The 18804-nt window shown below is 34.8% G+C and overlaps 1 long non-coding RNA gene across 3 annotated transcripts; it reads left to right on the plus strand.

Annotated features, from left to right (window-relative positions):
- The first annotated feature begins 1236 nt into the window (after positions 1–1236).
- On the plus strand, positions 1237–2621 carry LOC149209383 (uncharacterized). 3 transcript variants are annotated; one of them, XR_016252215.1, is made up of 3 exons: positions 1237–1841; positions 1973–2006; positions 2147–2621. It is a non-coding gene; the product is annotated as an uncharacterized LOC149209383 (long non-coding RNA). The 3 variants fall into 3 exon arrangements; XR_016252213.1 differs by lacking the exon at positions 1973–2006 and having other exon boundaries at positions 2082–2621; XR_016252214.1 differs by lacking the exon at positions 1973–2006 and having other exon boundaries at positions 2130–2621.
- Positions 2622–18804: the final 16183 nt, after the last annotated feature.

An 18804-nucleotide genomic window follows, 5' to 3' on the forward strand; every position in this document is an offset into this window, starting at 1 on the left:
TCGATGGGTTATCTTTCAGATTATATTGTAGATGATGTTAGATACATTAAATCATTTTGAAATAAACACGGACATGCCGTTGGCATTGATTAACAGCACATGCTACAATAACTTAGATACATTAAATTACAAATTATCACATTTATTACAACATAGTCTGACATGTATTACACCATAGTCATTACAGAAAGACAAAAAAAAATTAAATTAAAAATGCAATTAACACAATTTTAACATTTCGCTCTTTGCATTAATCTGTTTGTTATCTTGTACATTATGATATTTCCGAAGGCAAAGGTTACATGGCCAATTAATATTAAACGGAGCAAGGTTGTATGGACATGTAACTATATAGTAACCACAATATTTGAATGTTGGTGGCTAACTAGCCCCCAAGGTTCCAGAACTTTCGTAGGCGCCATCTGGAGGTGTTGCAGCCGTCGATCTTGATGCTCCTTCATCGCACGGTCATCGGCTGCCTGCGGTGGTTTTCCGTAATCAACTGACCTAACCTTTGCTTCAGTCATTCATTTCTGGGGTTTGCAATGGTAGGGTTTTCCTCTGCAAACTTCTCTGTCGACAGTAAGCTCATAGCGGGACAGTAAGCTCATAGCGGGTTCCGACGACCTCTTCAACTTGGAAATCCAAAGTAAACGGGTCCGCTTTGACACCATATCCACTCAGAAGCTGATTAGTTCAGGGTTCATTTAACAGGTATATTTTCTGCGTTAACAGGGTTTTCTTATGATGGTCCTCTTTTCTGTTTCCGCTAAATACAATATGAGTGTGTTCTCTGTATTTTACTCATTATTTCCTTTCACATTCTACTGTTTTACTGGTCGCAGCTTCCCACAGTTTTCCTATCTATTTCACAGACTTGTAAGCAGCCACAATTTATATCATTTACTGGCTAATTTTCTCTCTTGGAAACTCTATTGCTCTGTTACATTGCAGTTTGTTTTGCCTACGAGTATTAATATTACATTTTTGGTCTTTCGGCATGTCACTCTTTGGCTCAGCATGGGTGCCGAAAGGCTTAGCGCACTTCCTCAGCCATTCCAACCGAGGGTTTTGACATCTAGGTGCTTTCTGGACCACTGAGGTTTTATAAGATTGATTGGGGTTTTACCGCTGCAGAGGACGACCCCAGAACTGTTTCTATTATGACTTTTAGGCTTGCTGCTGCGAGCTAGGGATTTTAAGTTGATACTGAACTCTACTAGTTAATGGACCGAACTCGGTCTTTGGTAGAAGTGACAGCTTCTCCGGCTTTCCAAACCGTATTTTACTTCCTCTGTAATTTATATTGCTCAGCTATCATTTTCTTTTGATTAACATTACTCTGTGGTGGGTTCTCACTAGTTTTTCCATCCCTCTCTGGCATGGAATGCGCTATATATTTGTTTTTAAGTTTTAATAGGAAAAATACCATTCTCTACTCCAGGATTTTGTCAAACGATAATGAATTAAAGGGTTAAATCCTCATGCTATTCCTCATTGAGTTATTGATGATGCGTTAGTTATATGGGTTTTCGTTTTTGTTCTGAAATATATGTTTATATTTCAGTATAAGTTCTGGAAACAGTTCCCATTTTTCACCTTCATCGCACGGTCATCGGCTGCCTGCGGTGGTTTTCCGTAACCAGCTGACCTAACCTTTGCTTCAGTCATTCATTTCCGGGGTTTGCAATGGTAGGGTTTTCCTCTGCAAACTCCTCTGTCGACAGTAAGCTCATAGCGGGTTCCGACGACCTCTTCAACTTGGAAATCCAGAGTAAACGCGTCCGCTTTGACACCATATCCACTCAGAAGCTGATTATTGTTCAGGGTTCATTTAACAGGTATATTTTTTGCGTTAATAGGGTTTTCTTATGATGGTCCTCTTTTCTGTTTCTGCTAAATACAATATGAGTCTGTTCTCTGTATTTTACTCATTATTTCCTTTCGCATTCTACTGTTTTACTGGTCGCAGCTTCCCACAGTTTTCTTATCTATTTCACAGACTTGTAGGCAGCCACAATTTATATCATTTACTGGCTAATTTTCTCTCTTAGAAACTCTATTGCTCTGTTACGCTGCAGTTTGTTTTGCCTACGAGTATTAATATTACATTTTTGGTCTTTTGGCAGGTCACTCTTTGGCTCAGCATGGGTGCCGAAAGGCTTAGCGCACTTCCTCAGCCATTCCAACCGAGGGTTTTGACATCTAGGTGCTTTTTGGATCACTGAGGTTTTATAAGATTGATTGGGGTTTTACCGCTACAGAGGACGACCCCAGAACCGTTTCTATTATGACTTTTAGGCTTTCTGCTGCGAGCTAGGGATTTTAAGTTGATACTGAACTCTACTAGTTAATGGACTGAAACTGGTCTTTGGAAGAAGTGACAGCTTCTCCGGCTTTCCAAACCGTATTTTACTTCCTCTATAATTTATATTGCTCAGCGATCATTTTCTTTTGATTAACATTACTCTGTGGTGGGTTCTCACTAGTTTTTCCATCCCTCTCTGGCATGGAATGCGCTATATATTTGTTTTTAAGTTTTAATAGGAAAAATACCATTCTCTACTGGATTTTGTCAAACGATAATGAATTAAAGGGTTAAATCCTCATGCTATTCCTCATTGAGTTATTGATGATGCGTTAGTTATATGGGTTTTCGTTTTTGTTCTGAAATATATGTTTATATTTCAGTACAAGTTCCGGAAACAGTTCCCATTTTTCACCAGTAGTCTGGTTACTGCTTTGAATATAGTTCATAGCGCGTCTACAGTCATAATACAGTTGCATGTCGACGTACTCATTTCTTGTTTTGTTTGATTACTACCCTTCTGGAACCGCTCACAGTTTCCCCCTTCGGTGACCTGAGAGGTAAATCCAGAAATATCAGTTCCTTCTTAGCCAGGCTTCTTAACCTCCACGACTCTTCCATAACTTTTGGTTAATTAATTTACTGACTGTAACATTTAGCATCTTGAACACCTGATTATGGGTTTTTTTTAATATGCCAATATTTAAATTATGGGGTTTCTGTTTAGTAAATCCATACTTAAATTACAGGGCCTGTTTGATATGTCAGGACTAAATTACAAGGTTTCATTTTTTACTAGTATCACTTCATGTGAACAGAGACAGGTTCTTTTCATATGAACACAAACTGTTTATTTTAAACAAAGAATTGTCACAGAAATTTTACTTTAGTTTTCCTCATGTTAAAAGCTTTACATAGACACAGAGAATTTGTTTCTCTTTTACAGTAATTATGTTCTCATTTTCTTTTGGAAAGAAGAAAGAATTATGTTCTCATTAAATTTGCTTTAGATTTAGATCCCATAAAAATATTTTTTATTTGTTATGGGATCTAAATTGTTTTAGTTTTTATATGCTGGGGCTTTCACTATTATTTTGCAAAGGAACTCGAAGCTGAGTTAGAAGTTTCAAGGAAGACAGCAAAGGGTTTATTTTCCACAGGTATTTTCCTTTCAATTTGATGTATTTCCCTTGCAAAGATGTTGGCATTGGTATTGTTTTCCTTGCATAGCTGTATTCATTGGTATAGCTGTAGGAATTGGGATTATTTTCATGGTATAGATGTAGGCATTGGAATTGTTTTCAGGGTATATTTGGGTTTGTGAGTATAGTTTAACGTGTTTTCCAACTAGGGAAAGTACTTTTGAATTATACCAGTGCATGAACATGGAACCCCAACCTAATTTGAATTAATTGGTCTCTAGCAGAGTCTATATATTGCATTCATGTTCATCAATAACATATTATTAGATTTTATTAGAAATTTGAATTGTCTCTCTCGTTCATTAGTTAATTTCTTAGTGGTTTTATTCTCTCTTGTTTCTTGTTTTGCAAGTAACTATCTAGTATTTTTTCACACTTATATCTTTCTATTATAGTTTTATCTTGGCTAAGAAACTCATCTTGGTACCATTTCCTAAAGTCTTGCATTATTGTGATTTGAATCTATACTCCTTCAAGGAAGTTTTGTTCAAAACTGCTTATTTTTATTTTCCTTATGTAATTCACTCTTGGAATCATTTCCAAGAAGCTCACATGAATTGACTATCCCAACCATAGACGAATCAAATAATGATTTGTTACTAGATGTATCTATCCTTTTAGCATGGCGTATTTTTATGGAGGTGATTTTCCTCATTTTATTTGTAGATAATATGTGTTTTTTAACTTCTCAACGAATCTTTATCTTTGAAATTAATCATTGGTATCATTAGGTCTTTGTTGCAATTGCTTCTGAATTTCAGATAGATTTTCTAGCAACAATGCATTCAATTCTAATGGTCTTTCTCTCTCTTGGATTATCCTTCATTATCTATCACGTAGATTTAGAGTATTTCTTTTAGGATCCTCACTATTTCTGCAAGATTTAGGAGTGTTTCTACTTTAGGATCCTCACCATTTCTGCAAGATTTAGGGGTTTTTCTACATTCATCCTCTCTTGATATTCCTCACATTTGACATGGTTGGTTTCTTCAAGAGGACATCATACCATATTGGGTTTTTCTTGTGATGTTGGTTCCACTTTTTTCACTCAATTATATTTTCTTTTTAGTGTTGTAATGCAAAAAATTCAATAATTAGTTGTAAATTAGCATCACAATTTAAATTAATAATGGAGTATAACCTTTTATATGCAATTGTGTCTTATAACATGATAGTGTTGCACCCTAACCCAACATACAACATTGTAACAATCCTAGTTCCTTTGGGTGTGTTTTGAGAAATGAGGTCATCCTTTTATGAAAATGCACTCCCCATTGGCTCGTTGCTATATAATTCAACTTCTGTGCAATAAATGGCCACATTGTGTCACGATATCTACCATTCTAGGAGATGCACTGGGATGATCTTTTGCTTGGATATGTGATTTCTTAAGAATGTACCCATGGGTGTTACCGATGCTACTATGGGGGATTCAATGATATTCACTATTTTTATGGAAATGTTAACAAATGCACGAGGGCAAGACACTTCTATGATGATGCATGAGGTAAGCTTGAATATTGTCTTTTATATGTTCAATTATCTTATATTCCTTATTATATTATGCTAATTTATGTTTGTGGAATGCAGGCAATTGCTAAAGTCATTCCAACCCCTATAACACCTTATAATACATCCAAGGTAATGATAGTGGTAAAACTTGAGCAATATTTTTGTGCATTTAGTTAACTTATTTCACTATATATATTTATTAATATTTGTGTTTTTACTAAGCATGCATTTTGTTAGCATGCAAGATTCATTTATGCCCCTCAATACAACCAATGTTGGCATGCAGGGATCATTAATGCCCCCATATACATCTTAATGTTATGCAAAATGTAAGATTCAACCATTTATTTGTGTGAGTTTGATTATGTTATTTGTTGAGAAATATAGGGCATATATTTAATAAAGTTTTTGCACAACGACTCCATGATTTATGAGGTGTTACGAAGAGCTACATCATGCCTTTAGATGGATCACCCCATTCGTTTTTTTCTTCTTGTACATACAATACTATTTTAACAAGTAACCCAAGCAATATATTATTCCAAAACATGATGTCATGTTACTTTTCTAGGGTTTTTATGTAATCAAGAGGCCTTTTTAGGGTTCCTTAAATTCAAACCTTAGATCATACTCTTTTCCCTTTGTCATTCTAGAGTTTATCCCATGCCCTAGAAATCAAATCATAGGGAACAAATACTTAAGATTAAGGTTTCTAAATACTAGGGTATTTCTTAAAATATAAACCCTTAAATTCAACCCTACTACATCTTATGATGGACCTTTTAAAAGAAAATTATTATACATACCTCATGGAAACCTATCTGTACTGATTAGTATTTAGCAAACAATACTACATGGTAAACAATAGAGGCCCCTTCATAAAAACCACTTATAGCCAGTACTTCCCTCTGCTAACAGCTTGTGGTTTCAACATACAGTTGTTACAACTCAAGGAGGACATGAAACTGTAAATCCATGTGGTCAACTAGAAATAGCCCAGCTTATTCATCGTGATCCTGAAAGGTGTGCAAGTTTTTAGCTAATCCGACATCAAGATGTTGACAACCGTAAGGTTGGAGGGCCATTGTAGCTCAAATTCATCAATGTAGATATGTTGATGAGGGTATGACCAGAGCTTACTTATATTGAATGGGTCTGCGTTTTGTTAGAGAGCTTGCACACAAGATAGGGTCCTTGTAGCTGCCTCTTCCCCTTTTTTGCTTACTTACTTTTCTTTTGCTAGACAGGGAATCTCTTCAACTAGATCTTCCTTTGGCCCCGACCCTTGCTCCTTCTCATTTTGGGGATCCGTCATGACCTCCTCTATTTCCTCTTTTTGAGTTTTTTTAAGTAAATTTTCTGAATTCCTCCAGCCCCCTTTTCACCACTTCAATCTAGAATTTTAAAGTAGTTCTTCGCCCTAGGACTAGGGGCTTTGCTCTAGATTGGATGGAGCAAGGGTTGGTTTCTCTTTTTCCTATTCACTATTTGCATGCATAGCACTGATTGTGAGGGATGCTCTGTTTTACAAAAAATATATTACCTCCACATGATGTAAAGTCCCAAGCATCAATGGGCTACTCTTGTGCAGCTCAAGAAGGTTAGCCATTGTCACTGTAATAACTATTCCTTTGTGTTCTGGTCGGCTCTGCTCCAACACAAGGGGGGCTTCCCTACATGAGATTACTAAGGAAAGCATGGAAAGGATATTAGTAAGGATAGCAAAAATGAAATAAGACATTCATTGTGTTCCTTGTAATATAGATATAAACAAAATATCTAAAGAAAAGTAATTGCACAATGATCCAGTCCAAGAAAACAAGGTTTTCCACAAACCAATTAACTCTTCTAGAAAAATTCAACAATTCTGATTTAATAATCCTATCGGCCTCTCTTTGTACCTTTTGGGACAATTGCTAGTTTTAATTGTTTTACTTTTTTAGTTGTTTTTACATAATGTGATAAACTCTTGAACCGGGATTTTTTTGTCAGTTTTTTTAAATACTGACTTTTAAGCATCGAGGTGTGATATTTTCGAGGTTTAGATAGATTTATACTATCTTTAGGTTAGATTAAATGAAACTGATATTCTTACAGATTAGATAGATTTGTACATTCTTATGTTAGATTAAATGGAACTATGTTGGATTCTACTGGGTTATTTACAGTTGTTTTAAGATAATAGTCAATAAGTTGAATAAATAATAATTTTTGTTTTTGTATTGGTGATCTCACTCAGGAGAGTAAGGACGAAAGGAGGGTCATCGACAAGCAGCAACGGGAACCACCAGAAAGCTCTCGAATACGTAAACTCCATTCTGGAACCGTTCTGTGAGAAGAGTGAAGATAGAAAGACTAGCCAAGAAAACCAGCCCTCAAGGCATTGCGTTGCAGAACGAGGAGATCTTCTCCTACAATGGGGCCAAAACAAGAGGCCTCGTGGTTATAGAGCAGAATACAGAAGCGTGGTTGAAGAATCTTCTATTCAGGCTAAGAAAATTATTCAGATCGATAGACATAATTGGTAATTAAAAGTATTAAAGGATTAAAAACTTAATTTTATGAATCTAGGTTTAATAAGCAAAGTATTAAAAGAAATAGTGATGTTTAAAAAAAATATAATATTATCATAATTTTGATTTATTTATTATTATTATGTTTCTGTTTATAATTCTATGTTTCCCTAATATTATAAATCTATTCCATCTAGTAAACTGCAAATGCACCTAACTACACTTTATATAATTAATAGAAAAAATGATTTTTTTTTTTGTGAAGGATGGTGGGTTTATAATCAGTTCCTATAGAAAACCCAGTCCATCATGTTGTTCAGTTTGTAGTTCCTATAGAAAACCCAGTCCATCATGCTGTTCAGTTTGTAGTTTGTTTATACAAATGATTTTGTCTTTGCAAATTTCAGTTTTGCTAGATAAATTGGTATTATGTCGAGAAAGAAAAGGTGCACCTTGCATTGAAATTGAGTATCTGAGAGCTAATTTTTTCTATATTGTGCTGGAATGAGCAAAATAATGCTTAAATTGTTGGTGATGTTTATAACAGGAAATGCAACATCTCTAGCACTCTACTTATCCCCTATGTAAGTATAGGGCACCCTTTGCTACTAGTGCTATTGTTTCTTTTCTTTGTTTTTTCTTGTGGCAGGCTGCTTCCTTTTTGAATGTTTACTTTATTTCTGAGTGAAATTCTATGCAGTTTTGATTGATCTGACAGGCCTGATACTGAAATTCTAAATTGCAGGTCAACATTCTGGAGAATATACAAGTTCAAGTCAACAAAAGAGTACTTTGGCCTTCCTTAGGTGTTCACCCTATTCAATTGCTGTGTTGGGTTGCTCTATGGGAGCCCCTTCGTCAAACCCCACGGTACAATGATCCTCACAATCAACAGTGCAGGCTTTGTTCTAGAAACATTTTATCTCACGCCTTTCTAACTTTCACTCTACCAAAGAGGAAGGTATAATTTTTTTTTAGCACACGTTCTTTGTTTCCTAAAATTTAGGTCTTTGGAAATTGCAAAAATGTATTATAAATGTAAGTACGAACTCTAGCCTGAATCTTCATGTTTGGAATAGATTTGCAAATATTCTCACCCTTGTTTTATACTGCCCCTTTAAAGATCATTAATGGGGAACTGAAATTATATGTATGTATTGTGTGGAAGATTCCTGTTTATTATCTTATGAATCTGTTCCAGGTGAGAACGATACGGGATAGCAGACATTCAAAATGATTTTTTTTTTTTTTTTTTTAATAATTTTTTATATTGTCTCTAGAGAGACAATAGTTTGAATTATGGACATTTATTTTTTTTTAAATGATTTTTTATATTGTCTCTAGAGAGACAATAGTTTGAATGATGGACATTTATTTATTTTTTAAATAATTTTTTATATTGTCTCTAGAGAGACAACAGTTTGAATTATGGACATTTATTTTTTTTAAATAATTTTTTATATTGTCTCTAGAGAGACAATAGTTTGAATTACGGACATTTATTTATTTTTTAAATAATTTTTTATATTGTCTCTAGGGAGACAATAATTTGAATTATGGACATTTATTTTTTTTTAAATAACTTTTTATATTGTCTCTAGAGAGACAATAGTTTGAATTATGGAATTGTCTCTAAAAAGACAAAAATGTAATTGTCTCTAAAGAGACACAAATGAAATTGTCTCTACAGAGACAAATCAAATTGTCTTTATAGAGACAATAATAATATGTGTTCTATATTGTCTTTATAGAGACAAATTTTTGAGACATTATATTTTGAGACACCTGCTTAGAGACAATATTTAAGACAATATTTGAGTTTCTTTTTGTCTTAAGTTAAGACAATTGACTCAAATATTGTCTTAAATATTGTCTTAAACCCCCCTACATGTAGTAGTGTTCGTTGCTGCTTCCAAGGCTTCCATCTTCTTAAAGCATTTGGATTGTAAGTGGCCATCTCAATTACAAAAGAGGAAATGTCTATCAGTCATCTTCCCTTTGTTTTTATTTGCCTTATCATTTTTTTGAAACGATTTTTCATTTTGAGATTGGAATTACTTAGGACCCTGTTGATGCCTCAAAAATCGCTGCAACAACATCGAGGAAAACCACCCAGTCTAGACCTTAAAGGCAACTCCTTTTCCATTTGGTGTGGTGGCTCCGACTGGAAATAATGGGACCAGTTTCCCAATGATGGATAAATAGGATGGATAAGAGGTTGATTATATAATATATAATGATAATGGATGAATGATTTAATCTAAAAAGTAAATTTATGAACAAATATCCTATCTCGGGAAGTTTCTGTTTTTGTGTAACTTTTGATGATCTTTATCTACAAACAGGCATATAGATGACTCTATTGATAAACAAAGACATTTATTCATATGATAATTACTTTGTTCAAGTAGTTGAATAAGGTAATCAAAAAAACATTATTACACTATTCTTCATATATATCATAGACATAAATATGATTGAAAGAATAACACTTCTTAGACATTCAATAGTGATAAGTATAAGGACTGCTGTTAAAACACATACATATATCCAATGATAGCAAGATTAAATAAATGTTGATTCACATGCAAGAATGAAGCAAGAGCATAGATAATACTACCATATGTTATTTGGATCACTCCCAATATCAATCACATTCAAATTCCTTCTTCTAACTTAGAAACACTTCCACAACAAGGTAGTAGTGCACATCTCATCAAAGCTTTCTTCGTTAAAATTCATAATACTGGTCCAGTCTTCATAAAAAAAAAATATCAGAAGCACAATAGTGTGACTTACTGATTTGAGTTCATAAAAAAACTGAGGACCCTTTCTAAATGCATGAAAAGGCCTATAAATACTAATTAAGCTAACTAATTACGAAATAAAAATGCTATTAAATGGTACAACTAAATCATGAGTATCTCCTCAAAATAGGTATTTTTGCAGTCAGTAGCATGATTCATTGTTTCGGATGATCTCCTTTTGGCTTGAGCTGGCAGACAGCAAGCATCGGTTGCAATTCTGGAGGGCGACTCAGACGAGAATGCAATTGGGCTGAGTATGTGGCATCATGGATTCCAGGAATCATGTAACCGATCACCTCGGTTAAACATTTTAGTGCGGCCCTTTGACTGTATGGTTTAACTAAGAAAAACAAAAAGGTATCCCAAGTTAAACTCTGGATGCCGACGATTAATCTTCTATTCTTCCCCAATTCTTGATTGCATGTTTGTTCCAATGTTTTGGCTGACGGCAGCTTACTTGGAGTGCATTATGAAATCATGTTAGACAGATAAAGAGTGTCATTGATTAACTCAATTAAATTACTGGTTGATAATTTGCATCTTGAGGTTTCTCTCTCTTCTTTCATCAGTTGTGACTGCCATTCTAGGTAAAGGATTTCTTTGTGTGACTCTAGAATTTTAGGCAGATTTGCGGCTTTCCCTTCACTGGTGTCTTGCCAAGCAAGGAAGTTGGTTAAAGTCTCATCGGTCTGTTCCAAATCCTGCCTGGCATCGACTGATTTGTCAACTATTGATGCAGTAATCTCACAAAGGGGCTCAACCAGAGAAATGTTATGACATAGCAGTTTTAGTTGTGTAAGCAATGCTTTATTGATTTGGAGAGCTTCGGACCTGAAATCTGCTAGTTGTGGAAGACTCTTGAACTTTTCTACTTGATGTGACAGTTGAGAGATTTTCTCATCTTTCATCTTACTCATTTGTTCATTCATTTTCTTCAATCTGGCCAATGCTTCAGATAATTCCTTTTTTTTCTGTATTGCGCTTAAGTCTATCCTCTGCTTCTCCTTGAGCAATTTCTCATTTAATTGATTGTTTATCTGCTGCTGTGTTGATAGTTGTTGTTCTAACTGTTTTATTTTTTGTTGTCTTTCGGACACCTGTGAGTGCAATGAAACAATTGTTTGGTCTCTTTCCTTAAGTAGATTACTTACTTCTGAGGATTTATCCATGGTGGCTGCCGAATAGGCTCTGGCATACTGAAAAAGTTTTGTAAGGTCATCGGAAGGGTTAAATTCCTCCTTCCACACCACATTAGCCATCTCTGTTTGTGCTGGTAAAAGGGAAGATTGATCAAGTCTTCTCCTTTTCCTTTTTCTTTTCACTACAGCCCTGTGTTTGGGACTGTAAAAGGCATCTAATGGTGGTATGTCTCCTATCTGCAAAACAATTTGATCGGATGGATCCTTAGGAATTATTTCTACATATTTGTTGGTGGGTAGGCCGCTGGTCCCTTCAATTGGAACCGTAGTTGTTGTTGTCTCTTGACCCACTGTTACTTGAGGTGTGCTGAAACCTTGTGAAGTCTCGGGATTGCTTATAATAGAGTCAAATTGTTGCCATTCTTTTAGGAATTTAGGATCAATCTGAGCATCTATATCAATATATTCACTGCCTTGTTTCTTCTTTCCCCTGCTTTGCCTCCTGTTCTAGTTCTTTTCCCTTCTTGGGAATTTTCTCTGTAGTAGGAGGTTTGTCAACAATTTGTTGTTCAGGCTCGCTTGACTGAGTTGTTGGGGAAGTAGCTAATAAGTCTAGAGGCAGAGTTTGCAACCTCTGTTCTCTGAGCCTATTGAATTCTACTAGTCCTTCATCTTTATATTTCACTTTGGCCAATGTTTTTACGTAAAATAATGATTCTGATGAAGAAAACAGGTCATCAAATTCATCTTTTTCATGGTCAAACTTTGTAAGTTTGGCTTGTTCAACCACGTTATAGGCAATTTTCCTTGGGTCATATTGCCTGTTATGGATGGTTGCAAGATTGAGCATGTTTATTTTCTCTGTCTCATTCTCCCCATGTTTGTAATCATGTAGAGTGTAAACACCGCATCTCAAAGGAAATGTAGGCCATGACTGCTTTTTAAAATTCCTAAGAGTTTTGGATGTTCCTGTTGTTGTTATTTGGTAGGCCAACTCTTAAGCCAACAGCTTATCAGGTACATACAAAGGAAGGACATGGGGTCTTGCAAGGCTACCATAAACCCTTATATACGTGAACTTGTCTTCCCCAAACCAATTTCCTACAGCAGTCAAGTCAATCCCTGCTTCCTCGGAAATCCTTGGGGCAGGCTTATAAAAAATGGCATAATAGATAGGTAACATGAAACCATTACAGATTTGGTACAAGTGGTCTTTATAGTGTGCCTTCTGTAACATCTGATGAATAATGTGGATTGGATTAGGGTCTTGTGCAACCCATATCCACCCGAGTACAGGATATTCAGAATTAAAACAAAGAATATCCATAATAAAAGCACTGTAATAAAACGGGGGAATGGTTCTGGTGGTTTTACATGCATTTGATCTGAAGTCAAGAATTGTAGTGGCTAATTTATCGGACAATATGTTTGCCCAATCCATCACATAACTATTAACCGCCGCTTCCATTAAAGGAACCATTTCAATAGTAAACTTTGCAGAATCATGCATTCCCCACATTCTACACATCATTGCCCCAGCATAACAGTAAGGAGATGACAATGAATCCACGGAGTACTTACCCGATGATTCATGTTTGTGCTTTGCAGGATTCTGTCTCCATTGCTTAATTGGGGCCAATTCAGTCTCATTCTCTGCTGTGAATTTTTCCAGAAAGTCTTTGTTGTATTTCTTTTCAGGTTCGAGCAAGTGATACATCTTCCTTAAGTCATCAGGCTGAAATGAACCAAAAATTCTTCCGTAAACTGTGCAAAACATTCTATTTCAAACTGGAATTTCTTCAACCACCCATCTTACTACATCAGTGTATGGAAGAATTTTCTCCCACGCTGCTATCCTGTGCAAATATGAGTCGGCTAAATTTTTCAGGGAAGCTTCTGATTTATTAGTTGAGTCTACAGTAGCTTCTTCCGACACTTCCTTAGGCTCCTTTGCTTCAATTAAATTGTAGATACTTTGCCAACTTGTATTTCCAAGGCCAAGACACGTAGTGTTTGAGATTAAACCTTTTTTACTTGGTCCTGTATCATTGGTGGGCTGCACTGTTGTTGTAGGAGCTGCTGCTGCCACAGATCTCTTGGATTTCTTTCCCATTTGTTTTAAATTTGTTATTTCGGTGGAGTTCTGCGCAAGGAATGAAACCAACATGATACAGAGAATAGGTAGTATGAGCCAATATGAAAGAATTATATCAATTAGCAAATAATAAAGGATTATAGTGAAACTGCCGCAGATACAATCTAAGGGAAAATCTCGGCATAACTGCTTCATTAATTGTCTGTTTAACCTGTCAATCATGGGAAAAGAGTTTTTAAATACCCATCATATCGTTTATATGATGAATGATCCATTCAACCATGGCTTAGATTTTTTGGCGGATAATCAGATGTAAATCACAATCGGTGATTTGTGACGTGAACGAGAAGGTTTTAATAATAGTCAAAAAATATCTTTCGATCACCAAAAGGTGATACAATGCATGCAATCCTTTTAAATATGTTTCGAAACATGCACCTTGATTTAATGGATCACAATCAGGGATGGGTTCGGGTCGTATTACTTATGCCATTGCAAAATCACTGATCGCTGATGGCGATACGCCTTATCACATAAGAGGATTTGAAGGTGTCACAATTCATGTATTGGGTTGTTACGGCCAACTGCCGATGGCGATACCTTTTATCGCATCGGGGAAATGAGGGAGGAGTTTCTCTATACTATGTGTTTTTGCCTTTCTCCGATATCCGATAGTGATTTCCTTTTTCAGATCGGAGTGAGTCAATGGGTCTTTAATATATGTTTTTCTTATTATTGTGATATGCGATCACTTTATCGTAATAATAAAGATATTTATAATTATTTAAAAGACCTATTTTATTATTGTTCAAAAGGTTTATTTTAAAATATATCATTTCCATTGGACCTTTTGATGAGGGTTTTTCTAATGATGAGTTAATACCAATTTATTCACACATCTATGTTTAAAAGGGACCCATTTCATATTATTATTTTAAAGAAAAATTTTATGAAATGGGGGGTTGTTTTACAGCACAACAATTGGCGATTCACTGGGAGAAACAGTTATCTCTGAGAAATGTTAAAATACTTAAACTTTCTTAATCTGGAAATCTTATCTGAGCGAAAAAATCTAATATAACTAGGCAATCATAACTATTTCTGCTATTTTCTTCTCGTGTTAAAATTAAATACATTCTATGTTTTAAATTAGCCTTAATTGGTTGATAATGATAAAACAAAAACTTTTCCAACTTAGCTTTATAATGACTCCTTTTGTCATAGGTAGAGCCTCTGCTGCCAGCAAACGTTTATAGTTTCGGCAGGGATACCTTTTAACCATTTGATCATTCATTATCCCATCCGTTTTCGAGTATAATAAAAAATAATGAATTCAAAAATATGTTTCCATCTTTTTGTATTACTTTTTTTTTTCTTATTTTTGTAAGATAAAAAGCTATTGTCCTGGTTTGGTGGCCAGCTGTTTGACAATGCCATTCACTGGTTGTAATTTAACTGAACAAGCTACCTCGTGATGAGACCCCTTGTCTTACAATTATAACCCATTACCCTGTTTGGTATGTAGTATTGCTAATGTCAGTTGAACTATTCCCCTAATGATCATGGTAAGCAGGCTTGTAATATGACCTCTTATCTTTTATATCATACATATTTAGAATTACACTCTGAGTAATTATAAACTTTGACGAATGGGATGAACAATTGTCTCCTTAAGAGAAGATGGATGACAGGGTAAGAGTTGAAGATGCTAAGATTGAATTAGTTTCTATTTTGTATTGATAACCATTTTCAGGCTGCTTGAAAACATTAAAATGATTTACAGTATTTCTAAATCTTGAGAAGATTTCACAAAAATAAAATGGGGTTTCAAAATCTAAATATACCTAATTTGCTAGAAATTTTCCTTTCGTTTAAGGCTTCCATTTCTCAAAAGTAAATATCAAAACTATTTCTTTTGAGTAACTTTTCAATATAGTAAAAACCAATGGAAGGCTTTATACAACTTTATTTTCCTAAAATTCTAACAAATAAACTATGTACACAAATTTTGCTGAAAATTGAATATTTACAAAGGGAGAAGGGGTTACCTCCTCAATTGAAGAATTTTTTCAAGATAAGGCCGTTAACAGGAAGAGAATCTCTCTTTCCTGATAGATCTTGCAATATGAAAGTAGAAGGGCCTATCTTCTCATTGATTTGAAATGGTCCAAGCCACATTTTCTGGAACTTAGTGTGTTTTCCTTTATCTTCATGGGCTTTGTCCCATTTCAAAACTAGATCACCAACTTGTAATTGCTTTGAACTGGTTGAAGTTGTATCAAAAGATGACTTGATAATTTGTTGATGTTTTCCATGTATAATTATGGCTTTTTCCCTTTTTTCTTCTAGTTTCAAAATTTGATCATGTCTTAGTTGAATAGAAGATGAGGGGCTTTCTTCAATAAACTACACTAAAGTTAGGGATGGAAGTATTAAATTTGCTGGTATGACAACTTCCTTTCCATATACTAGATTAAATAGAGAAGTGCCTATGGAGGCCTTCTATGTTATTCTGCCAGCCCATAGTGCAAATATCAAAGATTTATGCCAATTTCTATGATTCTGCTCAATAGTTCTCTTAATAATTCTAATAGGATTTTTATTGGTGGATTCTTCTAAACCATTTCCCTGGGGGTAGTTATTTAAAGAATACTTCAATTTAAATCCCCTTTTGATAGAAAACTCAAATATAGAATTTCTAGAGAAATAAGATACACTATCAAAAACAAGAGCATTTGGGACACCAAACCTGGTAATAATGAATTGATCTATGAATTCCATGATTGCCTCAGAGTTTGTTGTCTTCAAAGGAATTGCTTCAACCCACTTAGTAAAGTAATCAGTGGCGGTAAGGATATACTTATGCTGTTTGGATGAATGTGGAGTGATTTCTCCAATGATGTCCAATCCCCATTGCTCAAAAGGTTGTTCAATGTTTACTGGTTGCAAAGGGAAAGTTGGCTTCCTTTGTCTTCCACTGGAGGTTTGACAACTTTGGCATTTCCTTACATATTCATGAGTATCTCTGAACAAGGTGGGCCAATAATATCCAGCATGAATGATTTTGTGAGCTGTTGTATTAGCTCCAAAATTCCCTCTTGTTGGTCCGTCATGTAGCTCCTACAAAACTTTTTGTGCTTCAGGTTTTTCTAGGCATCTTAATAGAATTGAATCATAATTTCGTCTAAACAATACATCATCTACAATTATGAAGTTTTTTGCTTTCAATCTAATGGCACGTTTGTTTTTATCGGAAAGATTAGGAGCGTATCCATTTTTTAAATAGAAAATCAGATCTGCATATTGTGATTTAGGATCTACGATACTTATCTGATTAATTTCTTCATTATCTTCTATACCTTCAGGTTCTTGAATATTGGATGCTCCTGCTAACAACCTGCAAAAACCTTGGCCTTTGACAATCTTTGCTAGTTTGATTTCTAAGTCATATTCTTGTAATGTTGTGACCCAATTTGCTCTCTTTTCTCATAATTCCTTTTGAACTAGTAATTGTCTTACTGCTGAAAAAGAAACTATAACTTTTGTGTGAGATTTTAAGATAAAAGGTCTGTAATGTTTAATGGCTTTGTACATAGCAAAGGCTTGTTTTTCAACTTCCGAGTAATTAAGTTCAACACCTTGAAGATTTGAGCTGTAAAATGAGATTGGTGCTTCCAAGTTTTGATCATTAATTTGAGTCAAGACTGTTGCATAAGATGAAGCGGATGCGAGGGTATATAGTATGAAATGACTTGAAAAATTGGGAGTGCTTAAAGCAAGGGCATTAATGATTGATTGTTTGATAGAATCGAATTCCTCTTTTTCTGCAGGTCCCCATTTAAACACCGAATTTTTCTTAATCATCATTTGCAATGGTAAAATAATCTGGGAAAAATCTAGAAAAAATCTTTTAACAAAGTTAATTTGACCCAAAAATGACTGCATGGATTTTTTATTATGAGGGAATGGAATATTAGAAATTTTTTTAATTCTATCTGGATCAATATAGATACCATCCTTTGAAACAATGAAGCCCAAAATCTTTCCTTGATTAAGAGCAAAAAATGACTTCTTTGGGTTAAGCGAGATACCATACCTTCTGCAGCATTCAAAGATTTGTTTTAAATCATGTAAATGATTAGACCTTTTCTTGGAAAATACATTAATATCATATAAATAAACAACTACTGATTTATTGATCAATCCTTTGAATGCTATGTCCATTTCTCTCTGGAAAGTAGCTCCTGCATTGATAAGTCCAAAAGGAATTTTTTGGTAAGCATAAGTTCCCCATTTAGTTTTGAAGGTAGTTTTAAGCATGTCATCAGGATGGACCAAATTTTGGTTATGTCCTGCAAAACCATCTAAAAAGGACATTAACTCAGAACCAGCTACCGAATGGAGTGTCTGCTCCATGGTAGGTAAAGGGAAGTTATCCTTTTGGCTTGCCTTGTTAAGATTTCTGAAATCGATACAAATCCTAATGTCGCCATTTTTCTTTCTTATTGGCACCATATTAGATACCCAGTTTGAATTTTTGAAAGGAAAAATTAGCTTAGCCTTCAAGATTTTATCTAATTCAGCCTTTATTTGACTCTCTAGGTTAGGATGAATCTTTCTTAACTTCTGTTGCATTGGCTTTTGTTCGAGAAACATTGGAATAATATGCTGAATTATTGATGCATCGTATGTTTCCAAATCATCATATTTCCAAGCGAAGACATATTTGTTTTTGTGCAATAATCTAATGAATGTCGTTCTTGCTTCTGAAGAAAGTCCTAATCCCAAATTGATGCTTTGAGGGTTTTTTTCAGTACCTAGGTTTATCAATTCAAATCTTAAAGTGGAACTCTGGAGCTTTGAATTGGTCACCTATTTAAACCTGTCTTTAATATCATAAAGATCCTCAAGTTTGACCATTGGTTTAGGTATTGATTTTTCTTGTTGTTTTTCATTTATTTGAAGGTCATGATCACTTTCATCAATGGTTTGATCATCGTAGGACTTATCTGAAGTCAAGAAATTTAAAATGTCTTCATCATGATTGAACACTCGCCAATTGGTGACGTTATCGGGAATTGATGGTCTAAAAATTAATTCTACTGAAAATCTGTCTGGGCTGTAATCTTTGGATGGTAGGAGTTTGGAAGCAACATTAGCTAGTAGGTCTGCTGCTGCATTCTGGGACCTAGGGATGGGAGAAATATTGAATGCTAAAAATTGAGATA

Source organism: Pinus tabuliformis, chromosome 1_2 (genome assembly GCF_031772625.1).
Source record: "Pinus tabuliformis cultivar Carrire ecotype Pingquan chromosome 1_2, CPIR1, whole genome shotgun sequence".
NCBI lineage: Eukaryota > Viridiplantae > Streptophyta > Pinopsida > Pinales > Pinaceae > Pinus > Pinus tabuliformis.